General features: G+C 48.7%; 1 pseudogene; it reads right to left on the bottom strand.

Moving 5' to 3' along the window:
- Nucleotides 1-8,838: 8,838 nt before the first annotated feature.
- LOC144099609 (U2 spliceosomal RNA) lies at nt 8,839-8,981 on the bottom strand (annotated as a pseudogene).
- Nucleotides 8,982-9,187: the final 206 nt, after the last annotated feature.

Genomic DNA, 9,187 nt, shown 5'->3' with positions numbered 1-9,187 from the left:
GGGAGGAGGTGTTGGCCAGGTCTCGCTTTGAGGATCAGCGGGATCTGACCGCAAGGACCAAGGCCATTGCAGCCTCCAATGGGGTCGTGGACGAACGATTCTACCTGTTGGGACCTACTCCATTCTTACTCTATGCCGAAAAAAAGCTTTGTCCCCCTCCTCCTCCTTCAATCACAGCGCAAAAAAGCGCACACAGCTCAGAAGGCACACGCACAAAAACGCGGCTAGAAATGAACTGCGTCACAACAGCTAGGCAGGCGAGTTTGAGTGAACACATTCTTTACACCGTCTTCACAGTCGTCTGAGTCGTCTATAGATTTCTGCGTACTACGTTTGAAGGAGTGAGTTCATCCTAACTCGCCCGCCTAGCTCTTAAAAAGTTCTAAAATTTCAAAAGCCTGCTTCTATTCGATAGTTTGTTTAAACCTTGCATTCGTCTTTGTCTCGCACGACACGTGACGTGTCCCGTGGCGCTGAGCGTATTTCGCGCCTCCTTCTTACTGTAACAAGGGACGAGGCTTATTGAAGTCTCGCCCAAAACTACCACGAAGGAGGTCTCTAGGTTTGTTAGTCACTAACTCAACTCGTTTGAGCAAGCAAAAGAGACAAGCTGCCGGCGAGGAATAGCGATAGAACAAAGAAAGAAAGGAAAACAGAGCAGTAAAAAAAAGAGAGGCCTCCTCCCCAGATGGGGCTGAGGAGAAACGCGCCGGCGAAAAAGGCCCAGCTAGGAAATCTATTTTGGTTGTCGTCATGCACACTGGCTTGCCGGAAGTGGCGGGCCCTCCCGCCTCGCTTAGGCACTCGCGCAACAAATGGCTCGCCCGGTGCCCCGCGTGTTTAAAGGGTTGTAAACGACGCGGCACGCCCCGAAAGAGAATCGTCGCTAAGCGTGTGTTACCAAGCGCCAAGCAGTGAACGCATTCGGCTGCTGCTCGTTCGGCGGTGCTTTCGACGGAAAGGCTATGGAAGCAAACATTACATTACGGAAGCCGGGACGTGAAGCTACGTGACGAAGACCTACACGACGAAGTGCCTTTTAACCAAAATGCCTTCGAACTGAGAACCTCAACAGTGAGTCCTGTTAGGTTACAAGAAAGAGAATATTTGTACTTCGACAACTATACCACCAAGGAAGGTTTCATGCGGTTCAGGGTAGGGTTGTAGTAGTATTGAAGGCCACGGTGACGAAATTTGAAGGCGCCGACTGCTTTCTCAAGACATGCAAGCATGGGAAGCCAAGCACCAGGCCGCGCCATGGCTTGTGCCCATTTGAGGAATTCGATCCGTCACCAGCCGGCGGCGGAAGTCGAACCCACCACCTCCCGAAGCCGAGGCGGGTTCTCTACCACGAGGCCAGGGCTAGTAGCAGCATTTGCAGTAGTTGTAATAGCATAGTGGCAACATAGTAGTAGTAGAACAGTAGTGGTCGCAGTAGCAGTAGTAGCAGCAGTAGTACCATACTAGTAATAGAAGTAGCAGTAGTAGTTGCGTAGTGGTAGCATAGTGGTAGCATAGTAGTAGTAGTAGAAGTAGTAGTAGTAGCAGTAGTAGTAGTAGTAGTAGTAGTAGTAGCACAGTAGTAGTAGTAGTAGCATGGCAGTAGTAGCAGTAGTAGTAGTACGGCAGTAGTAGTAGTAGTAGTAGTAGTAGCACAGTAGTAGTAGTAGCACGGCAGTAGTAGCAGTAGTAGTAGTACGGCAGTAGTAGTAGTAGTAGTAGTAGTAGTAGTAGTAGTAGTAGTAATAGTAGTAGTAGTAGTGGTAGTAGTAGTGGTAGTAGTAGTAGTAGTAGTAGTGGTAGCAGCAAGAGCACTATAGTAGTAGCTATATGTGTTTTGTAACAGCCAGCACGCTTACGTAACGTGGTCAGTTTGTGGCTCGTGAAAGGAGAGCACAGCCATGTTGACTAGGTGACCAATAAGAACGCGCCATCAATGGTCACGTCACGTAGGTCTGCAGTCTGTCACGGGCAACACGTACAGCTGTCGCTAACAGTTCTTCGGCTTGAACGAGGGCGAAAAGTCTCTGAATTTTTCAAGACTAACTTTGATCGCGCATGTTAAACTAAACTGGTACATACTACGCGCGCTTTCGAAACTTACTCGAAGTAGTTAATTGTTCTTCAATCAGCTTTCGGTGTTGTTGTTTACAGGGTTGTTTATTTTGCCCCCTAACACCTCTGCTCGGTTCAGTCGAGCAAGGATGGAGCGAGGAAGATTCCTGTCTTGCTTTCGGATGCGTTTCTTGTTTATCGCATGGCGTCCGCTTGAAGTGCACACTGCCGAAAAGGCTAAGGATTCAAGACGATGCGAATACCACGAGAACTACAAGCAACTAATTATCCAGTTAAATACGTCGGCCAAAGCTGATGTCTTCCCTCACAGAGCCAATATTTGTGTCTGGTAGGTTCCTTTCATTTCGAGTCATATGGTGCACAGGATGATTGGGGTAGTCTCTATTCCTGGTTCAGCGACACCTCCATCGAATAAGTTACTTAAGCCATATTTCACCTGCTTCCCTCAGGGAAATAGTTTCGTTGCACAAGTCACCGTAATTGCTCTCTTTATAACGTATTAACAGTGAAGCAGTTGAAGATGACAAATAGAGCCACTTGCTACCACAAATATAGTGTCATTCCACCTATTAAATGATGTCCTCGGGTCACCGTCGTTCGTATGTAAAAGCTATAGATATATTTTTATCTTGCCTAAATTCAGGCTTTGATTATATCACAGCCGAGCTTGAGGAGAAGGCGCTTTTCTTACGACTTTTCTCTATAGTTGTATACCTTGAAGTTATAAGCAAGTGTGATAAGAGCATAACTGTACTTTCATTTATTTATTTTATTTTATATTATTTTACATGTACTGTCAGCCTTGTTACCAGGCCAGGGGCGGGAGTGGGCCTTTAACACAGTAAGAAAAGCAAAGTAAGCAAGATATCGGACACTGGAGAATAAATTGCAAAATAAACAACTAAATAAAAATAAAAACAACTGCAATGAATAGTGCCAGGTGCCAGCAACTAACTACGAGGAAGTCCTCATATGCACAATATTCGCCTGGTCCCCCCCAAGTATCCGCAGTGCCTCCTTTATAATAAATCGCACTATAGACGCCAGCTTATCACGATCGTCCCAGCACAGGGTTCTCCGTTAAGCAAAGCCCGAGCGGCGGTCCTCGAGGCGAACGCGTATCCCTGCGTAAATTGAACGGTGTCCAAGCAATCACGTATCAATTCCTCGCGTTTCGTCCCCGGCGGAGATAATTCGGTGCTCCGGCTGGGATGCAACAGCTCGACCGCGTATAGGGTGCCGCGCGTTTCATTCTGCTTTCCAGTTGCACCACCCGCGCGAAACTCGGCTTCATTGACGCTGCTGCTCACGCACCCTGCCCCCCCCCCCCCCCCCCCCCTCCATCCCCCGTCGCTCGACATATACGCCGGCCGTGGAGAAATTTTTCCGCTGTTTGCTGTGTAGAGCGGGGTCGAATAGTGCGTGCGTGCGCGCGTGTTTCTCACGTGAGCTTATCTTTGATGGTTTGTTATTTTACAGTTGATTGAAAAAAATCAACTTGTGTTTTTCAGCTGTGGCGTCACGCTGTCTGTCCTTGCGGCGACGCTTTCTGGCATCAGGGGAGAAAGATAAAGCAAGCAGAAAAAAGCTGAAAGTAGGACACAACAAACAAGCGTGAAAACACCTTTATTTGTACCTCGCTCGTTTATTAGTTATATATTGCACTAGATATTTTTTAGTGCATTTGTTCAGTGGTCTGGGCAATTTGTTCCTTCACTCACGCACTGACTTTCTCTCTCTCTTACACACACACACACACACACACACACACACACACACACGCACACGCACACGCACGCACGCATACACACACACACGCACACGCGCGCACGCATGCACGCGCGCATACACACACACACACGCGCGCGCGCGCACACACACACGCACGCATACACACACACACACGCACGCACACACACATACACACACGCACACACACACACACACGCGCACACACACACATGCACACGCACACACACACACGCACGCACACACACACACACACACACACACACACACACACACACACACACACACACACACACACACACACACACACACACACACACACACACACACACACGCACGCACGCACGCACACACGCGCGCGCACACACACACACACACACACGCACACGCGCGCGCACGCACACGCACGCACACACACACACACACAACTGACCTTACCGTTGTTTTCAGTTTGCATTAGTCATCATATTATTCAAGTAGACAAAAAGATGGAACAAGACAAGTAAAATAAAAAAAATAAAACGAATGCAAACCGCATGAGAAAGAGCAGGCTAACACATAACATCCACCGCCGGTTATCAGCAGGAAGTGTTTAGGAATGCTGAAAGAGTAAGAGAAAAGCAAACGGAAAGAAAGCGACCCCCGGCAGAAACGAAATATGTGCAGGATTGCGCGACACTCTGACGCACGTATTTGGGTTCGTTGCCGACTCTGAGCCAGAGGTGCGCTGCGGAAAAGTACTAAAAGTTCAAGGTTCCAGCTGCTGGCGTCGGTCGCTCCTCCGTCTTCCGCGTGCAGATTGAAAACACCCAAGCGTATAACCAAAAACGCAACGCCGTGTATACGCTGAAGCCCGAAGTTTTCTGTCTGTTTTGTTTCCTTTTCTTCATCTTCGTCACTCTATCACGTGGCTCTCTGTCACTGCCATGTCTTCTTTGTTGTTTGTTTTCTTGCTTCTCATCTGCATAGGATTACGGCTGAAAGCGATCGGGGCGGGCGTAGGCTATAGTTCCTTAGATTTTGTTCTGCTTAATATGTAGTGGCTGGCTTGTTGGTTACACATATTGACGACTACAGCGCGCTCGGAACACGGACAAGAAAGATTGACACAAACACAGACTGTTCTGCTCTTACACCATCGGTCACGACGACTTGATAACAGGGACTGTATAATCCGCAACACTGAGATAACAAGGTATTGGCGTCGTTTTAGCCAATCGCGATTTGCCCCAGGAAGATACAGGGAATAGAACTGGAATAGAATCGTTATGCTACACCGGCACAGTACTACTACTCCCCCAAAGAACGTTTCTTTGTACATTCATATGATATAATTGTTGAATCGAGGCTTACGACTTGCTTGACTTATAGGGCCGCTTCGTGAAACAGCGCTGCTTTACTTTTTTTTTTCTCTGAAATATCAGGATTTTTGTAGTCTTAATGCCACATTTGGTTATCTTAATTCGTTTCTAAGTTTAGATATATTTTCAGCATTCCAGTCTTTGAAGTTATCCTTCAGTTGTACACGCGGGAGCTATTTCATTTTTTTTTTTCGGTGGTTTCTTGTTCAACGCATGCATACATTAAAGATGGTTCCTATTTATAACAGGGAAATCCTTTGTCTTCTTCATCGTTTTCAACATATCGTCGGCAGCAGCTGCTGAGAGTTCAAAATGCAACAGCGTCCACTCTAATGTACTCGTATCCCCGATATATCTTCGATGAAAACTTGAATATTAGCGCACAATGCAGTGGTCATATTCGCTTGTCATTCCGTAGATTTCAGTGCACTTCCCTTGAGCTCCAACACATAACTCATCATACGGACATCTATGCTTCGTTGTGACTGCCCCTGCAAGAGGGCTTTAACGGGACCGGCTGCATACTAGGCACTGCTGCTGTGACCCGAGCTTGTCAATCACTGAGTGCCTTCACAACAGTGTTCCGTGTTTCCCCTGACAAGGGGTTCCCCTTGGTTCTGAACGCGGCGAGGAACAGAACAGAGACGAAAACAAGACGAAGGCTTTTGAATGACGACTGTCTACATTTGGCGGCGTGCCGGAGCCTGTCGCTGTTTTCTTTCTTTCTTTCTTTCTTTCTTTCTTTCTTTCTTTCTTTCTTTCTTTCTTTCTTTCTTTCTTTCTTTACTTCTTTCTTTCTTTCTTTCTTTCTTTGTTTCTTTCTTTCTTTCTTTCGTTTCGTCTAGTTTCCTTGGAAGAAAAACGGCACACTGAAAGCATAACTGAACAGTGAACAGTCTGCCAACGGGCGAAATGGAGCCTGAAAGCGGAGGAACAAGCAAACAACGCAGTGCGTCTGCACCACCGGCACTTTCCGAAGGATGCGCTAAAAAGTTGTTTTCGGGTGGCCGAGAATAACGACACGACCCAAGGACGCGCCTTGCCGTCATGCAGTCCAGTTCGGAGACGGGACTTTGGGCGATGCGGTTAAGTTTTGGTGACAGGCGGTGGAAAGTTTTCGCGGAGCACTCTTGGCATGAATTACTGCTTTCACGCGGAAAACTATGCCTGCGCCTGTCGTGGTGACACAGTTGCTGAAGAATTTCAGAACCCTTCCCCCATTATAACGAGGCCCTACAGGGTCAACCCCCGATAAATGAGCACGAGCCGTTAAAGGGTTTGAACTTAGTGTATCTTCTATTTTTTAAACAAGAACACCTACTCAGATTGGGAGAACCGCCTTATGTCCACACATTAGGCAGGTAATGCCCACTGGAGGTAAGCAAAACAAAGCTTGTTATTTCACCAAAAAAGAAACCACATATTTCACATGAAATTCTCAGCTGTTCGATACCAACGCTGCAAAGCACCACGCTGCTGTTACTACTGCTGCAGTATTTAGCTCGAAAGACTCCACAAAGAATAAAAAGATCTTTATTAATCGGAAATATCCAGAAGAATTCGGAAAAGCCCTCGGCTGTTTTGTAGTTTCTCTTCCGATGTAGCGCGATTGCATAGTTGGGTAGCTCACTATGTGGGGGCAAATGCAAAGGAAAAATAATTAGGCTGACATTTTATTCCACGTTAGATAATGACAGATAGTCGAATAAACCAACCCATTGCCCTGCGCTGCGGCCTCTGTCGTTGTTGCGTGTATATTCTTGGGCGTACAGACGCGCTGTTCTCACGCTTAAAGCTGGTAAAAGCAAAAAAAAAAGAAAGAAATCCTAGCTGCTAAGTGTTAATTCTCGCCGATGCCGTGGCGTTCTCCTCTGCTTCGCGTGTGCGATGATGACGTCTGCACTTCCGTGTAACGTTGAAAGAGCAACGGCTGCTCCTTCAAAAAAATAAGAGGAAAAATGACATTTTTCCAATCCACTCGGCGGCTGCGTTTTTATGGAGGAAAAACGCTAAGGCGCCCGTGTGCTGTGCGATGCCAGTGCACGTTAAAGATCCCCAGGTGGTCGAAATTATTCCGGAGCACTCCACTACGGCACCTATTCTTCCTTTCTTCTTTCACTCCCTCCTTTATCCCTTCCCTTACGGCGCGGTTCATGTGTCCAAAGATATATGAGACAGATACTGCGCCGTTTCCTTTCCCCCAAAACCAATTATTATTATTATTAATCCACTCGACAACCGAAGAATATAACCGGATCCCGCAGCTCTGTTCTCAGCTGGTGGGCCGTTACTCAGCCTGAAGATGAATAGCTCCGCTCATATTGTTCCGGCCGTGTAAAAGGAAAAAAAAAAATAGAGAAAAACTAAGGTGCCGAGAAAACAAAACAACGAGACCGCGCACCCACGCACCGCTGACGGATGGCGTCCTCCCGTTGTGTCCTCGGAGGCGAGGCATCATCGCGCCCGGCGATTTCCGCGGTGATTTATTTGTCCCCCGGCCTCCCACCCATAATGCCTCGGCGACGACTGTCGTCCCCTGACGCCCGGAAGAGATGGAGGCCACACCACCGCCCCGTGGAAACACGCTTTTAAAAGGGAGCTGCTCCGCACAGTATGAATGTGCGTGTTTATCCGGCGGGCTCTAGTTCGTGCCAACCGCGCGCCAAAACAACAGACACGCACGAACAGAAACAGAGACATTGAGAGAGAGGGGAGGGGGATAGTCCCCTGCGCGTGGTGTTTCCCCCCGCTGCGCACGTGATGGGTTTTCTTCCACGGGGTCGTGCCTCCTTTGTTCAACCTCGCGCCCAGCTCGAGGCTCGCGCACCTCGCGTCTCTGCTTACGGCGCCGCCGGCGCCAGGGATAAACAGCGTCTGGGTGCGCGCTCGCCTTTTCTGGTTGTCGGTGGCCGTCACCCGACGCTACACGTTACTCCGTCACCTGACGCTGTGTACTCCGCTCGTCATTGTTGTTGCTTTGCTCGGATGCTTGGTTGGTTTTTTTCCTGTATCGAAATGCGAGCCAGCGTGACAGTTCTTATTTCGACCTCATTCTGGGAAGGTTATACTTCCTAGCGGCGGCTGAAGATGCGGCAATGTAGTGCGCCACAAACTCGCTGCTCATCACTAAGTGCTGTACTGATAGCGCGCGGCGAATAACTCAAGTCTCCAAACGAGTCAAGGCGGTCGAACACGATTTCAGAAAACACAGTGCGGACTGCCGCCGAGGTGGCTCAGTGGCTATGGTGCTCGGCTGCTGGCCCGAAAGACGCGGGTTCGATCCCGGCCGCGGCGCTCGAATTTCGATGGAGGCGAAATTCTAGAGGCCCGTGTACTGTGCTATGTCAGCGCACGTTAAAGATCCCCACGTTGTTGAAATTATTCCGGAGTCCTGCACTACGGCGTCCCTCGTAGCCTGAGTCACTTTGGGACGTTAAACTTAGCCGACTCGTGCCGACTGCGTGACGGCACTGCTTTCACGCTTTTGGTTAAGCGTCAGCGCCGCTGTCTGTCTGTCTGTCTGTTGTTGCCAGGAAGAAAGAAAAGTGCACAAGCCTGCCCACTGGCTCAAGCCGAGCCACAGTCGCTACCACGTGCAGATAGTAGGAGAGTTGAAAGATGGGACAGAAAGACAGGATAGTAAAGACGCGCTAAAGACAAGGCCGATCCCGGAGACAGTGCAATACCGGGCCAACCGGTGGCGGGAGTAAAGCATCCTTCAAACTCCCCGCCACATTTCCAAAAATAAGTCCAATTGGACCCGTAACAGATACTCTACGGGGTCCGGACATACATTTCTTCCCCCGGTAAATGCCTTTCAGCGCGGAAACACTACTTCTCGAAGTCCAACCGGCTCACCGAGTTTGTGTCAAGTTTGATCTTGGAGATGGCTTTGGCAAAACCTAGCCTACCAACAGCCCATGCAGAAATAAAATAAAATTGCCGCGACTGGGTTTCCAACCCGTGGCGGCGCGAACATATCAGCTTCCCTGGCTACTGCA

This window comes from Amblyomma americanum, chromosome 7, assembly GCF_052857255.1.
Source record: "Amblyomma americanum isolate KBUSLIRL-KWMA chromosome 7, ASM5285725v1, whole genome shotgun sequence".
Classification (NCBI taxonomy): domain Eukaryota; kingdom Metazoa; phylum Arthropoda; class Arachnida; order Ixodida; family Ixodidae; genus Amblyomma; species Amblyomma americanum.
This window is presented reverse-complemented; position numbering and strand designations above follow the sequence as displayed.